This window comes from Mirounga angustirostris, unplaced genomic scaffold, assembly GCF_029215605.1.
Source record: "Mirounga angustirostris isolate CCGP_5_RB_7025 unplaced genomic scaffold, mMirAng1.0.hap1 SCAF_7, whole genome shotgun sequence".
Taxonomy (NCBI): domain Eukaryota; kingdom Metazoa; phylum Chordata; class Mammalia; order Carnivora; family Phocidae; genus Mirounga; species Mirounga angustirostris.
Window position 1 is genome coordinate 74,766,600 of NW_026991715.1, and position 23,023 is coordinate 74,789,622.

Here is a 23,023-nt window from a genome sequence, read left to right on the forward strand (position 1 = left end):
AGAAAGGTCTCAAATACACAACCTAACCCTACACCTAAAGGAGCTGGAGAAAGAACAGCAAATAAAGCCTAAACCAAGCAGGAAAAGAGAAATAATAAAGATTAGAACAGAAATCAATTAAATAGAAACCAAAAGAACAGTAGAACAGATCAATGAAACTAGGAGCTGGTTCTTTATTTTTATTTTTTAAAGCTCTTATTTATTTATTTGACAGAGAGAGACAGCAAGAGAGGGAACACAAGAAGGGGGAGTAGGAGAGGGAGAAGCAGGCTTCCCGCAGAGCAGGGAGCCCGATGTGGGACTCGATCCGAGGACCCTGGGATCATGACCTGAGCCGAAGGCAGACGCTCAATGACTGAGCCACCCAGGCACCCCATAGGAGCTGGTTCTTTAAAAGAATTAATAAGATTGAAAAAACCCTGGCCAGACTTATCAAAAAGAAAATAGAAAGGACCTAAATAAATAAAATCATGAATGAAAGAGGAGAGATCACAACCAATACTGAAGAAATATAGTTATAAGAACATATTATGAGCAACTGTATGCCAACAAATTAGGCAACCTGGAAGAAATGGATGCATTCCTAGAGACATATAAACTACCAAAACTGAACCAGAAAGAAATAAAAAACCTGAACAGACCCATAGCCAGCAAGGAAATTGAAGCAGTAATCAAAAGTCTCCCAACAAACAAGAGTGCAGGGCCGGATGGCTTCCCAGGGGAATTCTACCAAACATTGAAAGAAGAATGAATACCTACTCTTCTGAAGCTGTTTCAAAAAATAGAAAGGGAAGGAAAACTTCCAAACTCTTTCTATGAGGCGAGCATTACCTTGATCCCCATACCTGACAAAGGTCCCACCACAAAGGAGAATTACAGACCAATATCCCTGATGAACATGGGTGCAAAAATTCTCACCAAGGTACTAGCCAATAGGATCCAACAGTACATTAAAAGGATTATTCACCACGACCAAGTGTGATTTATTCCTGAGCTGCAGTGGTGGTTCAACATCCACATATCAAACAGTGTAATACACTACATTAATAAAAGAAAGTACAAGAGCCATATGATCCTCTCAATAGATGCAGAAAAAGCATTTGACAAAGTATACCATCCTTTCTTGATTAAAACTCTTCACAGTGTAGGGAGAGAGGGAACATACCTCAATATCATAAAAGCCATATATGAAAAGCCCACTGAAAATATCATTCTTAATGGGGAAAAACTGAGAGCTTTTCCCCTAAGGTCAGGAACAGGACAGGGATATTGACTCTGACCACCGCTACTCAACATATACCAGAAGTCCTAGCCTCAGCAATCATACAACGAAAAGTAATAATAGGCCTCTGAATCGGCAAAGAAGTCAAACTCTCACTCTTTGCAGATGACATAAGACACTATGTGGAAAACCCAAAAGACTCCATCCCAAAATTGCTAGAACTCATACAGGAATTCAGTAAAGTGGCAGGATATAAAATCAGTGCACAGTTGCATTTCTATTCACTAACAATGAGATAGAAGAAAGAAATTAAGGAGTCGATCCCATTAACAATTGCACCCAAAACCATAAGATACCTAGGAATAAACCTAACCAAAGAGGCAAAGGATCTGTACTCAGAAAACTCTAGAACACTCTTGAAAGAAATTGAGGAATACACAAAGAAATGGGAAAATGTTCCATGCTCGTGGATTGGAAGAACAAATATTGTTAAAATGTCTAGGCTACCTAGAGCAATCTGTACATTCAATGCAATCCATATCAAAATACCATCCACTTTCTCACAGAGCTGGAACAAATAATCCTAAAATTTGTATGGAACCAGAAAAGACCCCGAATAGCCAAAGGAGTGTTGAAAAAACCAAACTGGTGGCATCAAATTCCGGACTTCAAGCTTAATTACAAAGCTGTGATCATCAAGACAGTATGGTACTGGCACAAAAACAGACACACAGATCAATGGAACAGAATAGAGAACCCAGAAATGGACCCTGAACTTATGGTCAACTAACCTTTCACAAAGCAAGAAAGAACATCCAATGCAAAAAAAGACAGTCTCTTTAACAAATGGTGCTGAGAAAATTGGACAGCCACATGCAGAAGAATGAAACTGGACCATTTCCTTACACCATAAACAAAAATGACTCAAAATGGATGAAAAACCTAAATGTGAGACAGGAATCCATCAAAATCCTAGAGGTTCGACCTCGACTGCAGCACCTTCTTGCTAGACATGTCTCCAAAGCAAGGGAAACAAAGGCAAAAATGACCCACTGGGACTTCATCAAGATAAAAAGCTTTTGCACAGCAAAGGAAACAGTCGACAAAACCTAAAGACAACCGACAGAATGGGAGAAGATATTTGCAAATGTCTTATCAGCTAAAGGGCTAGTATCCAAAATCTATAAAGAATTTCTCAAATTCAACACCCAAAGAACAAATAATCTAATCGAGAAATGGGCAGAAGTCATGAACCGTCCTTTCTTCAAAGAAGACATACATATGGTCAACAGAATCATGAAAAAATGCCCCACATCACTCAGCATCAGGGAAATCAAAATCAAAATCACAATGAGATACCACCTCACACCAGTCAGAGTGGCTAAAATTAACGATTCAGGATATGACAGATGTTGGTGAGGATGCGGAGAAAGGGGAACTCTCTTACACTGTTGGTGTGAATGCAAGCTGGTGAGCCACTCTGGATAACAGTATGGAGGTTCCTCAAAAAGTTGAAAATAGAGCTACCCTATGACCCAGCAATTGCACTACTGGGAATTTACCCCAAAGATACAAATGTAGTGATCTGAAGGGGCGCCTGCACCCCAATGTTTATAGCAGCAATGTCCACAATAGTTGAACTATGGAAAGACCTGAGATGTCCATTGACAGATGAATGGATAAAGAAGATGTGCTATATATGTAGATATATCTACCTATCTATCTATATACACACAATGGAATACTACTCAGTCATAAAAAAAATGAAATATTGCCATTTGCAATGACATAGATGGAGCTATGGGGTATTATGCTAAGTGAAATAAATCAGAGAAAGACAGTCACCATATGATGTCACTCGTGAGATTCTTAAATGTGGAATTTAAGAAACAAAACAGAGATCATGGGGGAAGGGAGGGAAAAATAAAACAAGATGAAATCAGAGAGCGAGACAAATCGTAAGAGACTCTTAATCAGAGGAAATAAACAGGGTTGCTGGAGGGGAGGGAGGTGGGAGGATGGGATTAACTGGGTGATGGACATTAAGGAGGGCATGTGATGTAATGAGCACTGGGTGTTATATAAGAATGATGAATCACTGAACTCTACCTCTGAAAATAATATTATACAATATGTTACTTTATTGAATTTAAATTAAAAAATTATTAATTAATAGTGATATTATATCCTAATTGTTATGAAGCCCAGGGTAAGTGTCTAAAATTCAGTAGAATGACTCAGCCAGACAAGAAAAATTCACTAAAAGACTAAAGGTATTATAGAGAAACAGCACTGATATTAATCAAAGCTCTGATAGTGAACCTAATGAGTGATCTAAGTAGATTCAACAATTTCTTACTGATAATTAGATATTGCCACAAATGGTATTCAATAATAATGTTTTGCTGGTAACAGAGGCAACCAGAAGAGAGATGCAGAAATGAGTTACTCACTGAAATAGAGCTTTTTTTGGAATGATGTCCCAACACTGGTATAAAACTGTGCTGCCCAAGACAGTAGCAACTAATTAACATGTGGTTATTGAGCCCTTGAAATGTGGATAGTCTCAGTTAAGATGTCTTGTGTCAAATACATACCAGATTTGAAAACTTAGTTTTGGATTGTAAACTGTTAATAATAATATTAAAATATTGATAATGTTTTAATATTGATTACCTGTTGAAATGTTAATAATTTGGATATATTAGGGTAAATAAAAAGTATTAAAATTAGTTTTACCTATTTATTTTTTAATGTCATTATTAAAAAATTTTAAATTATCGGTGTGGCTCACTGATAGCTCACCTTATAGCTTACCTGTGTTAGAAAGTGCTGGTATAGATGGTTTGAATTAGAAGTGCACCAACAGTCAGCATTTTCAATTCCAGACAGGGAAAACAATTCCATAGAGGAAAGTGCTTTCCTCAAAGGCACAAACATAGTTGGGAAGAAGTGAGGAGTAGAGCTTCCATCTTTTGATTCTCTGTATCCTTACACAGCTGGCTCCTGATGGAACTTTTAAGCCAAACAAACTTCCTTAGGACACTTACACCTGGGACATCATGTTTCTTTAACATTTTAAGAGCTAGACAATGATTAAACAAAACAAAACAAAACAAAACCATTTCTAGGGATTTGGAATATAATTGAGAATAGACATAGGTTAGAAGACTGTAATGTTATAAACACCTCTGTGTGGTTTTTAAAACTTGGGCATGTATTACTATTAAGAAAGAAAGAAAAAAAAAAGGTGGTGGGTGAAGCAGACAGATAAGGTTCAAAAGAAACCAAGGTTTGAAATTCAAGTTTAGAGATACTTGAAGTGGCTTTTTCTACCATAATCTTCTTTCACATCTCTAGATGCCCTTGGTTAATTATTTCTGCTCTCTTTGGGTGGTTTACTTTTTACATTACTAAAGCAAAATCAACTGGTACAAACTAATTTTTGAATCTGCAGCTGTAGCTTGAGAAACCTATGTTTTCCCTACTTTTATAAGCAGTAGGTTGGCAAGAATGATTGGTGATTTTGTTTCTGGAGAATTCAAGTCCTCCCTTCTAAAGGGAACTTACAACAGACTAGATGTTTCTGTTTGAAGCCATTTGCTACAATCATCCTTGAGATTTTTGCTCATGACATTCAGAGCTTTTACCTCTAAAGAGATTCTTAGAACACAAGTTCATTTAGCTTCAGAACATACACAGCCTCCTTATTGGAGCAGCTGTGCTGAGTTTCTGAATGGAGAGATGATTTCCACAGCGTACTTTATAGCCACACACCATTCCTGAGCATAGCCTCAAACACAGATTATTTTTATTTTTACTCCTTTATTGTAGGAGAGAAAGACATACTTAGCTAGTCTGAGGGGTAATGTTTACAGCAGCGTTTTCTATTTTTGTGGCAGTTTCCTTCAGGCCCTTGCTTTGTTGACTTTATTTCTCACCCCAGAACTTGATTTAGTGGTCTCCTAGACCAAGCAGGGTTCAATGCAGGTTGCCTGTGCTTAACAGGACTCTTGGAGTATGTATGGATATGGCGTAAATTCCTGTTTAACTTTTTGTCAATATTCTCCTTTCCTCTTCTTATTTCATTCCTTTCAGGCTTTTAGCCTCTGAAACAAAAAATAATCCTGTCTTGGAGACTGATGTCATCTTCTCTACCCACTTTTCTGAGGCAAGTGCAAAGGTTTTGAAGGAACTTTTTTTTAACTGTCGAAAAAGGTACTCATTGGTGACCCATCTTTTTTGATAATTATATTGATTAGTTATTTTAATTGTATTTGATATTGTATTTCAGATGTCTTTTCTATTTATATTGGATGCTAAATTTCTTTTTTTAAAAATAAAAAAATTATTTTTATGAATATTTTTGAGTATAGTATTAGTTTCAGATGTGCAACATAGTGATTCAACATCTCTATACGTTATGTTAGGTTCACCACGAGTGTAGCTACCATCTGTCACCATACAACACTATTGCAGTATCTATGGACTATATTCCCTATGCTATGCCTTTTACTCCCGTGACTTAGTCATTCCATAACTGAAAGCTTGTATCTCCCACTCCCCCTCACCCATTTTGCCCATTCCCCCACCCCCTTGTTCTCTGGTAACTGTCAGTTTGAAGGGACTTTTTGATTTGATTTTTAGGAAGTTATTTACCAAACACATACTCAGATATCTGAACCCATCTAGAAGCTGATTTGTCCCAACCTCTTGAATTTCAAAATCTGCATTCATTCATTTCACAGTTACAATTTTAGGTACATACTGTGTGACAGGGTAGGGTTATAACTGTTAGAAATAACCTTGGCAGAGTGAAAAATACTGCACAGAGGCCCTTGGACCACTCCTCAGGACCTTTGACGTGGCAAAAAGGGGGTGGAGAGGACAAAGTCGACAAGCCTGGGATTGCTGAATGTTCCCACCTCTAAAAACAGTCAAATAGCCCCTGCAGCCTTTTGTCTGCCTTCCAGACTCTGGGTTGCTGCATGGGGCTTTAAATCCCTGGGCTGAGGGACGCCTGGGTGGCTCAGGCGTTAAGTGTCTGCCTTCAGCTCAGGTCATGATCCCAGGGTCCTGGGATTGAGCCCCACGTTGGGCTCCCTGCTCCACGGGAAGCCTGCTTCTCCCTCTCTCACTCCCCCTGCTTGTGTTCCCTCTCTCGCTGTGTCTCTCTCTGTCAAATAAATAAATCTTTAAATCCCTGGGCTGAGCTTTCTTGACCTTTGCTCATTTGGGGTCTCCACAGCTCCAGAAGCTGGAGCATTTACATATAGCCCATACCTGGGCCCTGGTCTCAGCTCTATCAACTAGCTATGTGACCTCATCCTGGCTATGAGTTGCTCTTGGTCATTTACTCTGAGGCAAAAAGGAGAGGGACTCTTTAGGACTAGTGCTAACCATGCTTAAGAGAAGAAGTAGAGGTAGAACTTCTTTGTAGCTCCCTTTTGGAAACAGCTGTCCAATAACGGGGCCCCCAGTCACACCAGTTGTTACACAGTGACAGTTTCAGTGATATGTATGTATCTGGGCCCTGCCCCTGACCAATTAAATAAATTATGGGAGTGGAACTTGAGAATAAGTTTTTTTTTTTTAAAGATTTTATTTATTTGAGAGAGAGAGAATGAGAGAGAGAGAACACATGAGAGGGAATAGGGTCAGAGGACGAAGCAGACTCCCTGCCAAGCAGGGAGCCCGATGTGGGACTCGATCCCGGGACTCCAGGATCATGACCTGAGCCGAAGGCAGTCGCTTAACCAACTGAGCCACCCAGGCGCCCGAGAATAAGTATTTTTGAAAAGCTCGCCACCTAATATGCTGCTGGTATTAAAAACCAATGGTAATGAAAGTATCAGGCCTTGAGAGGGACAGATGTAGGTGTGAAAACCAGAATTTACCACTTAATAGTTGTAAATCCATGAGTCTCTCTGTGCCTTAGTTTACTTATCTGTAAAACGGGGACAAAATTTTACCTTCTTCAAGGGTAGCTATGTAGCAGATAGTAGATCCTCAACGAATAGTCGTTACTGAGATAAGGCTATGGGTATTCTGTCTGATATGATAGGCATTAGCCATATGTGAGTATTTAAATTAAAATTAGATAAAGTTAAAAATGTGTCCCTAAGTCCCACTGGCCATATTTCAAGTGTTCAACAGCCACATATGACTGGTAGCTACCATATTGGGTAGCAAAAATGTCAAACATTTCCTTCATTGCAGAAAGTTCTGTAGACTGGAAAACACTTGTTTGTAAGATCTGCTTCAGTAAGACCTAACTTTATGCAGAGAAATGTCCATTTAAACTGTCATGGAAAACCTTCTATATTTGTTTCTGTTAGATAAATAGCAGGGCTTTTGGCTTGAGCAGAGAAGTGAAGGAAATCCAGGAACCACCTCTTCTTTGGAGACTTTTCTCATGTTCCTATATACCTGTAAATGAGTTTACCTCAAGTAAACAAACAAGTGGGAACATCCAATCAATTGTTCAAATAATGATGTCTCCTCCCCTACTTACCCCCTCCAGTTCTGAGGCCACACTTAAGCATTTAGTCCACTTTTGAAGTAGAATATTAACTTTTTCCTGCCCTATTTTTTAGTACCACAGGCACTATCAGCAAAGCTGCTTGTGTGTGTGTGTGTGTGTGTGTGTGTGTATGTTTGCTGGAAGGTGGAAGAAGAAGGGGCAGTAGCAGGGAAGAAAGAGCGGACATTGGTAAGGGAATATCTGTCAGTGGGAAAACAAAGGCCACAGATAGGATGTGTTTTATGACTTTATTATCAGGAATGTTTATTTCAGGTATTTTGATATCTCTTCTAAAAATTCTTTAGTGTCATTTTTATTTATCCATAGTAGGTAAGAGCACAGGCTCTGAAATCAGACCTCCCTCTTCTCTGTTCAAACCATATTCCAGTATGAACTAGCTGAGTGACCTTGGGCAGATTACTTAATCTAAGGCTGTTTTTCCATCTGCAAAATGAAGATAAATGTTAGTATTTACACCTCATAGTATTATCACAAGGATTCAATGAGAGAATGTATGTAAAGTCCTTAGGATAGAGCATAACACCAGATAAATGATCAATGAATTTAAAAAAATTAGAGAAAAGAAAGAATATATTATTTTATTTTCAGTAAACGAGTGATGTGATACTTTTAATTACAAGTATAAGCTAAGTACGTTCTTCTCAGGAGTTTTAAATCTGTTTTAAAATTTAATGTTCTTATCCCTTTGTCATATCTTTTAGAATGAGCAGAACATTTATAGTTTCTGTGTTACATAAATGTTCCACTTGTGCTACTGTACTTGTTTGGTTAAGCATAGGCCTAGCAGCGTGGGGAGTGTCAAAGTCTGAAAAGCAAATGTATTGTTGATTTGAGGTACCATGTGTTAAAAATTGCTAATACAACTAAGCGGTCTTAAAAACACGGAAAGTCATGGTTCTTGAAGGAAAAGGACTGCAACCTACCTCTTAAACTCACTTTATATTTGTTTTGTCTTCCTGCAATAATGTTTTTGTTAGCAAAGTTACTTTATTATTTTTTTAAATCCAAAAACATGGCATGTCTTTAGGGTATTTTATTATTTAGATGTTTCACACTCTTTTGTTTTGTTATGCAGTGTGACAGTGTGACATACCTAAAAACTCACTCCCCAGTGAGTGGAAAGTGCTATCATTTATTTTTAGTAAGGAAGCTGTATTGGTTCATATAGCTGTTTTCCCAGCTGAAATAACATAGCAGATTGGTGCTGTTTGAACACTGTTAATTGTTGAAAGTTCTTAAACTAGTAAATAGGCCTGATTAGCTGGAATCCAAACAGTAACCCAAACAGACCAGACCACTTTTGATAAGATAAACACTCTACTAACCTTTAACATTACCTCTAGATTATCTTCCCGTGGTATGAAATGTTAAACTAAAAACTTTTTTTTTTCTATTTAGAAAGACATCAGGAAAAATTGTTTGGGATTTTAAAACCAAGTTAAAAGTCATTATGTTCAGTGTGTGATTTAGTAGATAATTAATCAGCAATGCTAGTACTCTATCATTAGCTCATGAGAGTTGAACAGTAAAGGTGGACTAGTTATAATAGAAAGTCCTGATGCAGAAGATCACATTGTACTTTGTCATTTCTGTTTGGACAACTACAAACAAACATTAGTAACTGTAACAAGGGAACAAGGAGCTTTTTAACTAGGCATCTTAAATCTCATATCTGGAAAGGGTTTTAGAATAAAACTCCACTTTTATTGAGCATTCATTGGAAACACAACTCTAAAATTCATTTTCCAGGTTCTAGAGCATTCATATCAAAATTAAGTTTGAGGCTAATAATTTAAAAAGTATTTTAATTAAATATTGCTGATGTGACCCATGCCTATTTCCTTAGCCTTAGAAATAATATAAATTTCCTTACCAATGAAGTACAGAGGGTGAACCAGCTTTCTAAATTTTCCAGCTCAGAAATTCAAAAATAAGGTAAATTTTTATAAGATTAAAAAAGATCTTATTGTTTTCTTGGCTCACTTTTGAAAAAATAGCAAGCAGGCAGAAGAAAAAGAAAATATCTATAGTTCCACTAGCCATCATTAAGAATATGGTATATTAATTTCTAGGCTTTTCTTCTATACTTAAAAAAATATTAGAGTCGAGCTCACACAGCATGTACATTTGCTTAATATTATAGGATTACTAAAGCTTATGGCTGTGTGAATATAAGAATTTCTTATTGGACATTTAAGTAGTATCAGTTTTTTTCTTTTTTTTTTTTTTTAAAGATTTTATTTATTTATTCATGAGAGATAGAGAGAGAGAGGCAGAGGCAGAGGGAGAAACAGGCTCCCCGTGGAGCAGGGAGCCCGATGTGGGACTCGATCCCAGGACCCTGGGATCATGACCTGAGCTGAAGGCAGACGCTTAACCGACTGAGCCACCCAGGTGTCCCAGTTTTTTTCATATTATAAATAACACTTTGGTGGAAATCTTTGTGCATAAGGGTCACTCTTCCCTCTGACTCTATTCAGCATTATTTCCATAGGGCAGAGTCTCAGAAGTGGGATTACTTGGTCGAAGTTATGAATAATTTTAAGGCTCATATGCATTTGCTTTCCAAAAGAGTTAGTTAAAACTATATTACCATTAAAAATATATTAATTACTCTATAGAATTATGCCCATTTTACAACATCGTGGATAACACTGAATAATTTTACTAAGATTTTAATATGATTCTCTTGTGTTTGATCTCTTAAGAGTTTGGAATTTTAACTAAGTATGAAGTCATAATTTCACATAGTCAAATTCATTTGACACAGAGAAAAGCTCTCTTTCATGATCATAGACTGTAGGTCTGCTAATTGGTGGTGAACTTTAAGATTGCAGATTGGTTTAACACAGATTGTGATTAAGTTTTTAGTCTAAGGGTATTTGAAGGATAACAATATAAATTATTTTCCCTTTATACCTTAAAAAAGTATCTGAGGCAATGTTAGATTTTGCTTTCAGTGGCTGAATTAGATCTTACTGAGCTGACATTTTCTAGGTTATAACTATAGACTCTGGAATATGTAAATAATAATAACAATAAAAAGCAGCTACTTGAAGGTCTAGGAGAGTGGACAGATCCTGGTGAGAAATTCATGCCTGGAGGAGGCGAGGGAGATTAAAGACTTATTTAAATAAGTAGAGAGATAAACCATATTTACGGATTGGAAAACTAAGTTATTAAGATGGCAATTCTTTTGAATTGATATATAGAGTCATTACGATCCCAATGAAAATGCTAGCTGCCTTTTAAAAAAGAAAATTGACTTCATGGTTAACCTTATTAGTGATGCCATGTGGATAGCAGATATCTCCTGACATTATGTGGTGAGAATTATACCGAAGCTCTGTGGCATTCTTTCTGAAAACCCATGAGTACAGTCTAATCATGAGAAAAATATCACATAAACCAAATTAGGGGACATTTTACAAAATACCTGACTAGTATTCCTCAAGACCATTAAAGTCATGCATGAAAAACAAGGAAAGGTTGAAAACTGTCACAGACTAGAGAAGAGAGGGAAAATATGATTAAGTGCAATGTGGTATTCTAGATTGGATCCTGGAACAGAGAAAGGACACTCATTTAAAAACTGGGGAAATCCAAATTAGGCTGTCAGTTAATAGCAATGTACCAATGTTGGTCTCCTAGTTTTGACAGATGTAGCACAGTAATGTAAGATGGTAACATTGGGAAACAGAAACTGGGTGAGCAGTATATGGGAACTCTCCATACTATCTTTGCACATTTTCTGCAAATCTAAAATTATTCAAAAATAAAAAGTTTATTAAAGAAAATAAGAAACTGACAAGCTTATTTTAAAGATTTTATTTATTTGAAAGAGAGAGACAGAAAGCGAGAGAGAGAGAAAGAAAGAAAGTGAGCATAAGTAGGGGGGATGGGTAGAGGGAGAGGGAGAAGTAGGCTCCTTGCTGAGGGGGGAGCTCAATGTGGGGCTTGATCCCAGGACCCTGGGATCATGACCTGAGCCAAAGGCAGATGTTTAACCGAATGAGCCACCCAGGTGCCCCAAGATTAATTGATTTTCCTTCCCCCTCTCATGCTCTCTCTCATTCTCTCTCTCTCTCAAATAAATAAATAAAATCTTTTTTAAAAAAGGAACTTCTCTTTCATAGTTATTTCTATGAATCCTCTGTCTCTTCCGTCAAACTGTTAGCATCCTGAGGGCAAGGTAACTGAACTGAATAAGCACTCCATAAAAATATGAATGAGCTGCTTGCAAAGGGCCCATATTTTCCTGCTCTGAATGGAAGGGCTGGGACAAATATGCTAAAATGTACTAAGGGCTTTTGGGAGAGTTTTTGTTGGAGATTGGAGAAGGGGAGGAAAGTAAGAATCTTAAAAATAGGGGAGTAGAGGGATGCCTGGATGGCTCAGTCTGTTAAGCATCTGCCTTGGGCTTAGGTCATGGTCCCAGGGTCCTGGGATCCAGTCCCACATAGGGCTCCCTGCTTGGCAGGGAGTCTGTTCCTCTGCCTGCTGCTCCCCCTGCTTGTAAGCATGTAATATATGTGGTCTCTTGTGTCTGGCTTCTTTCTCTTTGCATAATGTTTTTGAGGTTTATGTGTGATGTAGCATGTGTTTTTAGTTCTTACTTTTTATTGTCAAAATAGTATTCCATTATATGGATGTATTACACTTAGTATATCCATTTACTGGTTGATTGACATTCAAGTTGTTTCCGGTTTGGGACTATTATCAACATTTCTCTATTCTGCAATGAAAATTTCCATACCAGTCATGGTTTAGACATATGTTTAAATTTTTCTTATGTCTATATAGAGGAGTGGAATCGCTGGGTCATTTGGTAGTTTTATGTTTAGTTTTTTGAGAAACTTCCAAACTGTTTTTCAAAGTGTCTGCAGCATTTTATATTGTCACTAGCAATGTGTGAGGGGTCCCATTTCTCCACATCCTAACCAACATTTGTTACTGTCTGCCTTATTTATTACAACCATTCTAATAGGTGTGAAATGGTATCTCATTCTTATTTAAGTTTACATTTTCCTAATTACTACAGATGTTGAACATCTTTTCATGACTTTATTAGCCATTAACCATTTGTATATCTTCTTTACAGTGAAATATCAACTCATATATCTTACCCAGTTTTAAACTGGGCTGTCTTTTGGGGCTTCTGGGTGGCTCAGTTGGTTAAGTGTCCAACTCCTGGTTTCGGCTCAGGCCATGATCTAGAGGTCATCAGATTGAGCCCTGCTTAGGGCTCCATGATGAGAGTGGAGCCTGCTGGGAAATTCTCTCTCCCCTCTCCCTCTGCCCCTTCTCCACCCCACTCATGTGTACACACTCTTTCTCTCAAAAAAATTTGGGTTGTCTTTTTATTATTGAGTTGTAAGAGTTATTTGTATATTTTGGGATATAAATCTGCATTAGATACGTGTTTTGTAAATATTTTCTCATAGTCTGTTCCTTGTCATTTTTATTTTCTTAAAGCTGTCTTTTGTAGTGCAGAAGTTTTAAAGTTTGTTAAGGTCCAATTTATTATTTTTTTCTTTTATGGAATATGCTTTTGGTGTCATATCTAAAAAATTTTCCCTTACTTAAGGTCCCAGAGATTTCCTCCTATATTTTTTCTATGTAGCTCTTACATTTAAGTCTGTGATCCATTTGAGTTAATTTTTATATATGATGTGAAGTAAGGGTCTAAGTTCATCACTGGGCATGTGGATATCTAGTTGTCCTTACTTGTCTTATAAACTGACCTCTATTGAGTGCTTGGCTTTAGGGTAAGCATTGGTGATACAAAAATGAATAATATGATTTCCAATTCCAAGTATAGTCTAGGGAGGAATATAACATAACCAAGGAGTACAGGACAGAGGAAAACATCAACTCAAGATCTGGGGAATTCAAGAAGAATGACTCCGAGGTAAAATGAAGGAGGTGGCTTCGGTGTCCTCAGGGAAAAGACCTGTACATATTAGGCCAGTCTAGTGTAATGATTTCAGCTTCTTTGGTCTCTTAACACACTAGTTTGTCACTATCTATTTTAAGGTGTATCTCTAAAAATTTATGATTAATGAAGAGTTCAAATACAGATGTGTTTGCTAATTATTTCTTTAAAAAGCACTTGATATTCTTAGAGTGGGGGCTATAGGGAGTGATATCTTAGAATTCATCACATCTCAGATTATACTCTGAGAACATGTTTCCCATGTGGACATTATTTTAAAAAATGTTCAAAAATTCCGGTTTAGTGGATGAACATTAGATTAGGAATCAAGAGAGTTATTCTGGGACTAACACTAATGGCTTTGCGTTATTGGATCATCACTTAACTTCTGAGACCTTCGGTTTTCTCCCAGTTTAAAGTAGCAGTTCATTTTCAAGCTCTTTACCTTGGAATGTTCTATATGTTCATTTAGTTAACGTTTATTGAGTACTCACTTTGTGCCAGGCACAGGTAGATGAAGGTAAGGTAAGACGAAGAAGCCAGATGCTTTTATAGAGAGAAATGAGAAAACAAATCATTAGAAAATAATGCTGCACATTTTATGTTACTTCTATGATTTCCCTGGTCTAGAAATGCATATCTCTTCTGATCTGTGAGTTAACTGGGGAAGATAAAACAAGAAGGAAAATGACTCCAAAGATCAGCTTACAGAATGTGCTCTGTAGGAGAGAATTTACATGTTAGACATGTGACAGAGGAGTTCCAGCCTATATAATTGCAACCTACCTTCGGACAATGATATTTCTTCACATTGTGGTAAAAAAGTGTATTTATTTCGCTAAGTGAAAGGGAAAGGTATATAACACTCGGGACTATATAAAGAACTTGGTAGCTATTGGGTATATAATTCTCTTTATTGTATTGAAGATTATAATGGATATTTCTTATACTTCAAGTGTTCCTAAAAAGCAAACCTATAGTATGAGACATTTTGTTAAGAAGTATTTTAATGTAGTACAAGAATCTGAATGTGATATAAATCAACTTCATGCCCCTGTTTTCAAGACTTGTCTTTCAGCTTCTGAGTTATATTCTTCAGTACATTTTCTGAACTTCCTTTTATAACTACAGTACCTTCAGACTTGAATCTAAATTATCTAATAGTCTTTTGTGTAATGTACAGACATGAAACCTCTGACTTTTGAAAAGTTTTTCAGATTAGGGATGTCTGTGCTCCTTTGGCTTGAGTTTATCATACTATTCCCTGTTCTCCCATTTACCACCACACACATGCATGTTTTCTCTTTTTGACAGTAGATAGTCTGGGGCCGCTTGTATGTGAATAGTGGAACTATTTGCAAAATTATAAAAAAAAAAAAGCTAATGTTCCATTCCATTCATGTAACTTTATAATCTTTACTTGGCAGATGTACCATTTAGGGACAACCATAGTTCAAGTGTACTTAGATATGCCTTAACTATGCATTGTGTTTTGAAAAGACCTTGCCTTTGTATCGGTCAGGATGCTGGTTGGTTGCAACAGAAAGAAATTCAACTCTAACTCAAGCAAAAAGAGAATTTATTAGCTCTTTTAACTAGAAAATCCCAGTGTGGAAGTGGCCTTACCACAGCTGAATCCAGGGACTCAACAGATTTCTGGGCTCTCTGGACTTCTGTCACTCAATTCAGTATTCCTCAGGGTATTGACATCATTCTCTAGCAGATTTTCTGTGTGTGGTAGGCAGTGATGGCCACTGACACTGGCACCTCCAGACTCCTCTGGTCTTTTATAAGTCAAGGTCAGAGGAAGAGAGACTCTTTGGGGTCCATAGACTGCCTCTCATCAGGGGACTCTGATTGGTTCTGCTTGGGTCATGTGTTCATCCCTGTGTACCAATCTGTGAACAGCAGAAGGTATAAAGATTGACTAGCCCAGGAGCTGTCCCAGCTCGTGAAGTCAGGTCAGAGTAAGGCCCTCTGATTGACAAATTCTCCAGAGCCGCATGGGGTAAAAGAAGAGCAAGTCCCTAGTGGATGCCAGGAAGACACAAACAACAGATGTCCACTACATTTGGTAAAGTGTTACTAAACACTTTAAGTGCAAGGAGCCCTGGGTTTCATTTGCCACAAAAACCCAAAGCTGCTACTAATCTTGTTGCAATATGTATTTATCTTTGAAACAATCTCAAATACTTTAGAGATCTATTTAATTCAGAGAGAACTTGATTTTACTTACAGTAATAAAATACCTTTATACTGACTTGATATTCAGTGTCAATTCTTAAAATTAATTTTCAAATCTTATCAAATTTTTATAAATATTCTCATTGTGATTACTTGCACAAACTATGTTTATTTTCAATAAAAATCACAGGCATTTTATTTGAGAGAGATTATTTAAAAGGTAGTTCCTCTTAGATAATTTGGGTGTGTTGATGGTGTTTGGTTACTTAGAGTTTAAAAAAAAAAATTGGGGTGGAATTTATTTCAAATCTTTACTTAAAGACTAGAAAAGAGTTTTTAGGGGACCACAGTTATAAGCTTCCAGTAAACCACATTTCCTTTCCTTTTAATTCTCAGATCTTGACCCTGATAAGCTTTCTGATAGGGGAAAATTCCAAAACACACATGAAGGAGAGAATTACATTGAGACGTTTTAAATAGCAAGTCCAAATACAGTAGTCTTTTCTTTTTCATACTCACAAATTAGGACAGCTCCAACTTTTAAAATAGAGTAAGAAGGGGTGGCACACATACAGAGCAAACCAACATTTAAATATAGCACATTAGAATTCTTTGCATATCAAAGATGAGTTATAAAATGTAAGTTGATTTTGGTTTTAGAAAACGTTCTGGATGTTGGCCGTGTTGCCATGCTCTAGAACTTTATGGGGTCTGCATCACAGGATGAAAGAAGATTACCAAAAGGCCCTGCTGTATTATCATCATTAAACCTTTTCAGACTATGTCCAGTGTAGATATATTATATACAGAATTTCTATGTATATGCTTAATTTTAGCAAGAACATATCTTGTTCTTTCAATCTACTGCTCATAAAATTAGAAGCATTATGTAAATGACTTGTTCCTGGGAAATACATCCTGAAATATTTAGTGGTAAAGGGAATAATGTCTCCCACTTATTCTCAAATGGTTTAGAACAACAATAATAATCACATGATGTTCTATTATATAAATATTTTATTATTTATTCAGTCAGTCCTATCTTGGTAATTGTATGTGGAGGAGAAAACTGGGTAACTTCAACTCAGGCAATTGGGTTTTCTTTAAGTAGTTTTATTATTTGGCCTGAAATGCTATACATTCCAAAGTTTTAGACTGTGTTCCAAAGTCAATATACATGCCATTAGAATTAATAATTGAGTTGACTATACATTCAAAATATTACTTCAAAGGATTTCTGGTAAAATGTGGGAATGGACTTATGAGTAGATTAGAGATTCAACACCATTTTAGCAGATAGAAAGCAAAGACTAAGATGCTAGAACATGAGTCTCCAGTTTGAAAGGGCCCACTGAGTGCCTAGCACTGTGCCTAGCACAGTGAATGAAAAGGGACACTTGTAAAGCAAGTCTTCATAAAATTTCAGCACCGTAGGATTAAAGAGGAAATGCTGGGAGACCATGTCATGTACAATAGCTAATAGAATGGCATAATACATCTCAGCAGAAATTTTGGAAGGTAGAAGACAACAAAGTAATGCCACTAAAATTCTGAGAAAAACTGCTTTTCAACCTAGAATTCTATATTCAGCCAATCAATCATGATGGTAAAACAGAAAGTTTGATAAGCCAATTTTTAAAAAATTACCTCCTTGGAGTCTTTTCTTAGGAAGTGACTGGAAGATCTATTCCAACAAATTGAGGGTGCAACCCAAGAAAGACAAAAAAGTCCCAAGGCCCAAGAAACAGGGTATCCAACTTAGGCGATTGGCGAAGGAAGCTTCAGCTTTACATTGAACCTAGGGGGCTACCAGCTGCAGACTGTAGCAAGAGTATGCAAGTTTCATAATGGAAATAGGGGAAGAAATGAAACGGATGGAATATTGGATTACACTAGACTGTTCAGCAGTTAATTTTGATGGGTCTGTGGTCGATATGTTGGAGCATTTGGAAAAAATTATCAAAATTTCTAATATTGATATTTAGGTATATCGGTATTTACCGATTTAGGTAAATTTAGGTATAAATATATTATTTATATTTAGGTACAAATATATTATTTAGAAACACAGAAGTTAAATAACTAGAAGAAATAGTTACAGGGATAAAAGTGGTTATTGATGGGGAAGAATGCAACTAGATCTGATGAAATTGATTATCAGCTTTTTAGTACTATTTGATCATATTATCAAGTATATCAGTTATGTTGATTAAAAATAAGAATCAAGTGGAAATAAAAGTAATTCAAACTAAAATAAACCATGTATAGCTGTTAATAATAGGGGAAACTGGGTGTATGGCATATGGGAACGCTTCACAATTTTTCTATGAATCTAAAACTGTTATTCTAAAAGATAGTCTTAAAAATTGAACTGCAGAAACATGAAAGATGAAGGACTATAATGCATAATATATCATATATTAAGTATAGTACAATAAAATTAATGAACATCAAAATATACAAAAAATAAAATTTATTTCATTACTAATTTTCAAAACAAGTTATGAAAAATAAAATATTGCATTATTGTTAATAAATCTTGTCTATACATATTTGTCTTACATTTTGAATTATTCAGTATTACCAGTCAATTTATTCTTTTTCATGGAAACTTGTGATTTTTTTATGTAGTGAATGAATATCTCTGTTTAAGTGTAAGTGGTTGAGGGGCGCCTGGGTGGCTCAGTCGGTTAAGTGGCTGCTGTCGGCTCAGGTCATGATCTCAGGGTCCTGGGATCGAGCCCCGCATCTCGGGCTCCCTGCTCGACTGGAAGCCTGCTTCTCCCTCTCCAACTCCCCCTGCTTGTGTTCCCTCTCTTGTTGTATCTCTCTCTGTCAAATAAATAAATAAAATCTTAAAAAAAAAGATTAAGTGGTTGACATATTTTTTCAATCAGTGGACTAATTAGTTTTGGATTATTATTATTCAAGTTAACCTCTTCACCCCCACTTAAGCATCCCAAACCAGTAAGGGCAGACCACATTAGAAGTTGTGCAGGACTAGTTGGGGTTCGTGTAATGAAAGAACATATCTGACTAGGCCACTTCTTCAAAATCATGCACTATCTATTGTCAGGCATTATTCCTCCCTTTTTCCTCTCCATCAGTTTGGCTAAATGGTAGTTCAGTTTCATAGGGATTAAGTATTTATTTGCTGATCTAGTGGTAGACTGAGTCTTAGAAATCAAGCCCTCTGTTGCCAGGGGTAGGGGTATAACTATCCTGGGGCACCAAAGATGGTGGTATCTCCTGTTGCTGTCATCATAATAGGCACCTAAAATTGAAAGTGTAAACTCCAGGATGGTGATATTGACCCTGAAGCAAAACCAAGATGGGCATATAGTGCTTGGACTGAGGTTGGTAGCATGTTTTAGGTCAGGTTTACTAATTTACTTATTACTTTCTATACTTTTAAAATCCCTTTTTATATTCCAAGAACTAGACATTGTAGGGAACTCCTCGTACCTTGTTTTCTCTCAGTAGATCCAGCAAATGAAAATGACAGCCCTGCAATAGCTAAATATCTAAGCTAAAACATATTTTAAAAGCTCTAATTGGTATAATAACCTGTAATTTTCTTTTCTTTTTTGGCATCACACATTTCGTATCTTGCATTTCCAGTTTCCCTCAATCACATAATTATCTGATATTCTTGTGGATTTTAAGAGGTGGTTTTGGTGTCATATTCTTCAATTAATTGACCAGTTTGCTTGCATTAAGTGTAATCTCTTGTGCTTTGACTTCCTGCCTATGGGACATTTGAGTTTAGTAGAACCTTTGGAGGCTTTTTTCCTGATTTGTTGAATTTAATACTAGTTCCTGGTCCAAGTGAGAAATGCCAGAGGCAGTACAAAGAATATTCTGTGTACTTGCAGCTTAAGCTTCCCTAAAAGTAATGCTATTTCTGAGTGCAAGATTGGATTGACTACCTTGGTTCTGTTTATTTTCATTGTGTGAATAATGGCGATAAACTTATTTTCTTTGGCCATTCCGTTGATTTTTGAACTTGGTTACAGCTCTTTTGTGGACTGTTTGAGACTGAATGTGACTTGTCAAGATTCTTACATTGAAGTGCTACCCCCACCAATGTGATTGTATTTGGAGGTGGGGCTTTTGGAAGAATAGATGAGGTTATAAGTGTGGTACTCCCATGATGGAATTAATACCCTTATAAAAAGAGGAAAAGACGTGAGAGCTATCTCTCTCTCCATGAGCACACAGTAAGGAAAGGCCATTGTGGGCACACTTCTCAGGCTGCTGTCTACAAGCCAGGAAGAGAGCACTCAGGAAGAATCAACTCTGCTGGCACCTTGATCTTGGACTTCCCGGTTTCCAGAACTGTGAGAAATAAATATCTGTTGTTTAAGCCACAGATCAGTTTATGACATTTTGTTATAGCAGCAACCTGGCTGTCTAAGACATAGGCCTTTTCCAGGTTTTGGATTCAATACAAATAGAAGAGGGCAATTAAAACTTAACCAGTATTGAGCATATGGAGGTGATAATTCTACTTCCTTAATCCTCCTGGAATCATACTTTAAAATCAAATATAAAAATAGACTATTTTTGGAGACAATATCTTTATGTTGTAAGCATTTTATTTATCCTTTCATTTGGCCATGTCCAGCATTTTTTTTTTTGTCAGCAATCTAGATGAGTACTGTAATGTAAATATCTTATTTTTCCTTTCTACAGTGTCCATCCCCCTACAACCTGATTATAGTGCCTTGTTTTCCTTGGGAAATCACCTTTCCCCGTTTTTACTCCCCAGTCCATGGGATTGAAGGGAGGCTTACTTCATCCATGGCTCCAGGAGTGAATGTGATATTCAGATGAGGAAAATCAGAGAACTACATCTCCTGACCACAATGATTGGTTCTGATATGGACATATGATTCATTTCAAGCCAATGAGAGATAGGTTTAAGTCTTTTGCTGAAACATTGGGACAAAGGCTGAAGTCCATAAAGAGGAAAATGATGTTGAGAGAGGAAGAGTACCCAGGTGGTATCATTTGATTACCTGGACTCTGTTGTATCTGAATCTACCCTGGACTTTTTGATCATGTAAGCCAATACTTTCCTCTTTGGCTTAGTCAGTTTTAATTGAATCTTTTCTAATTATAACCAAAAGAGTGCTAAATAACATGATTACCAAATTCACAGACAGTAAGAAGCATGAAGAAATAGAGAATATATTAGAATATATTACAGAGTGAAAATCCAGAAAGATCTTAGCTAAAAAGAAGAGTAGCAACTAGTAAGATACAATGTAGTAGTGATAAATATAAAGTCCTATGTTTGCTCCAGATCATCAGCTGAGCAGAATGAAGGTGAGGCTGACATGGATAAATACGAAAAAGATTTAGTCATTTTAGTGAATTGTCAGCTCAGTCACCATTATTAGTATGAGAAAACCATCAAAAATATGTGCATTCTATTCCATTAATCTATTTACCTATCCTTTTTTTTTTTTTTTAAAGATTCTATTTATTTATTTGGCAGAGAGAGACAGCCAGAGAGGGAACACAAGCAGGGGGAGTGGGAGAGGGAGAAGCAGGCTACCGATTGAGCAGGGAACCCGATGTGGGGCTCCATCCCAGGACCCTGAGATCATGACCTGAGCCGAAGGCAGACATTTAGCGACTGAGCCACCCAGGTGCCCCCTATTCACCTATCCTTATGCCCATGCCACAGTGTACCCTATTGTCTTAATGGCTATAGCTATACCGTAAGTCCCAAAAATTAGGTAGTGTGACTCTGACAACTTTGTTCTTCTAGACTGTTGGCTATTCTATGTCCTTTGCATTTCTATATAAATAAAATATTGCGAGTTTCCCCAAATTAAAAAGAATTAGTTAAGAATTGTATAATTTTTCAAGCTAGTAGGACTAGTGAATTATAAATCATTTTTAATGCCATTGTCACTTGAACTGGTTAAAAAAATAATACTCATTATACTTTAACAGTCCTTTGGGAAAATAGATATTGAATTATGCCAGGTCTTCAGAAATACATACTGAAGATGAAAAGGCCGTGTATTTTTATCTTTATAAACATAGTATATTTATGGAGAAATACATAAGAAACTACTAACAGTATTTTGCTCTGGCGGGCAGGTGGATTGGGTATCTGGTAAAGGACAGAGATTTTTTTGTATACCCTTGAAATCTTTTAAGTTAAAAAAGCTAATAATATTTTTCAAAATAAAAATGTAGTATACACTTTCATTATTCATGTATGTTTGATATCTATCTCTAAATCATAATGCCCTTGTATGCATGAAATCTGTTCTGATTTATGATTGTGGGTTCTGTTTATAGTTAATGTCACTGCAGTTTTCCCTCTTTATTTCCTGGCTCAGCCCATCGTGTGGACTCTAAGGAGCTTTAATCAATCTAGTAGATTCTGCATTTAACAAATTCTTTGATGTACCTCTTAAGATTTTTATGATTGTTCTTTACCCCCAAATAAATAATAAATATATGTTAGGACTTATAGTTCTTTTTTAGTGCTTCTTGTTTTTGCTCAACTTAATTTACAGTTTCTCATGTATCTTGACTGTACTTAATTTATCCAGGCCTCAGTTGCTTAATCTGTAAAATGTGTTGGCTAAAGTGTGGTCCAAAGTCTCTTCTGGTCCTGTGAGTTCATAAGTTTGTCTTCCATTTCATTTCATTCGATTCCATTCATGATCCAGATGAACGGGGTTGACATAATCGTCGAGACAAGATATGACATTCATAGAGTATTCAAGCTTCAGGAAAGTTATGCCTGCTTTTTGCTACTCCTTAGACCTGTGATTCACAGTTCTAGTTTTAGAATATTCAGGATGTCTGTAGTTACTAACAGGTGTGATAGATTGAATCATGGACCCCTCCCTGCATCTGCACTCCTGCCCTGGCTTCCTTGTGGGCATAGGGTACTTCCTCAGTTCTTTATTTGCTCTGGCTAATGACATATGAGCAGCAATTGTGTCATTTTTCAGCCTAAGACTTAAGAGGGCTTGTATGCTTCCATTAGTCATCTTGTGCTTCTGTTTCTGCTGGCTCAAGGAGAATGAGAGACATGGGGAGCAGAACTACAGATCTGAATTAGAAGCGGAGGCTGTCCATAGAGCCCAGTTTGGATCAGCTGTCT

At 36.8% G+C, this 23,023-nt stretch overlaps 1 long non-coding RNA gene across 1 annotated transcript in view; it reads left to right on the forward strand.

Annotated features, from left to right (window-relative positions):
- LOC123860274 (uncharacterized) overlaps positions 1-23,023 on the forward strand; it is a 352,027-nt gene that overhangs the window by 26,028 nt on the left and 302,976 nt on the right. The gene's annotated exons all lie outside the window — the stretch shown is intronic.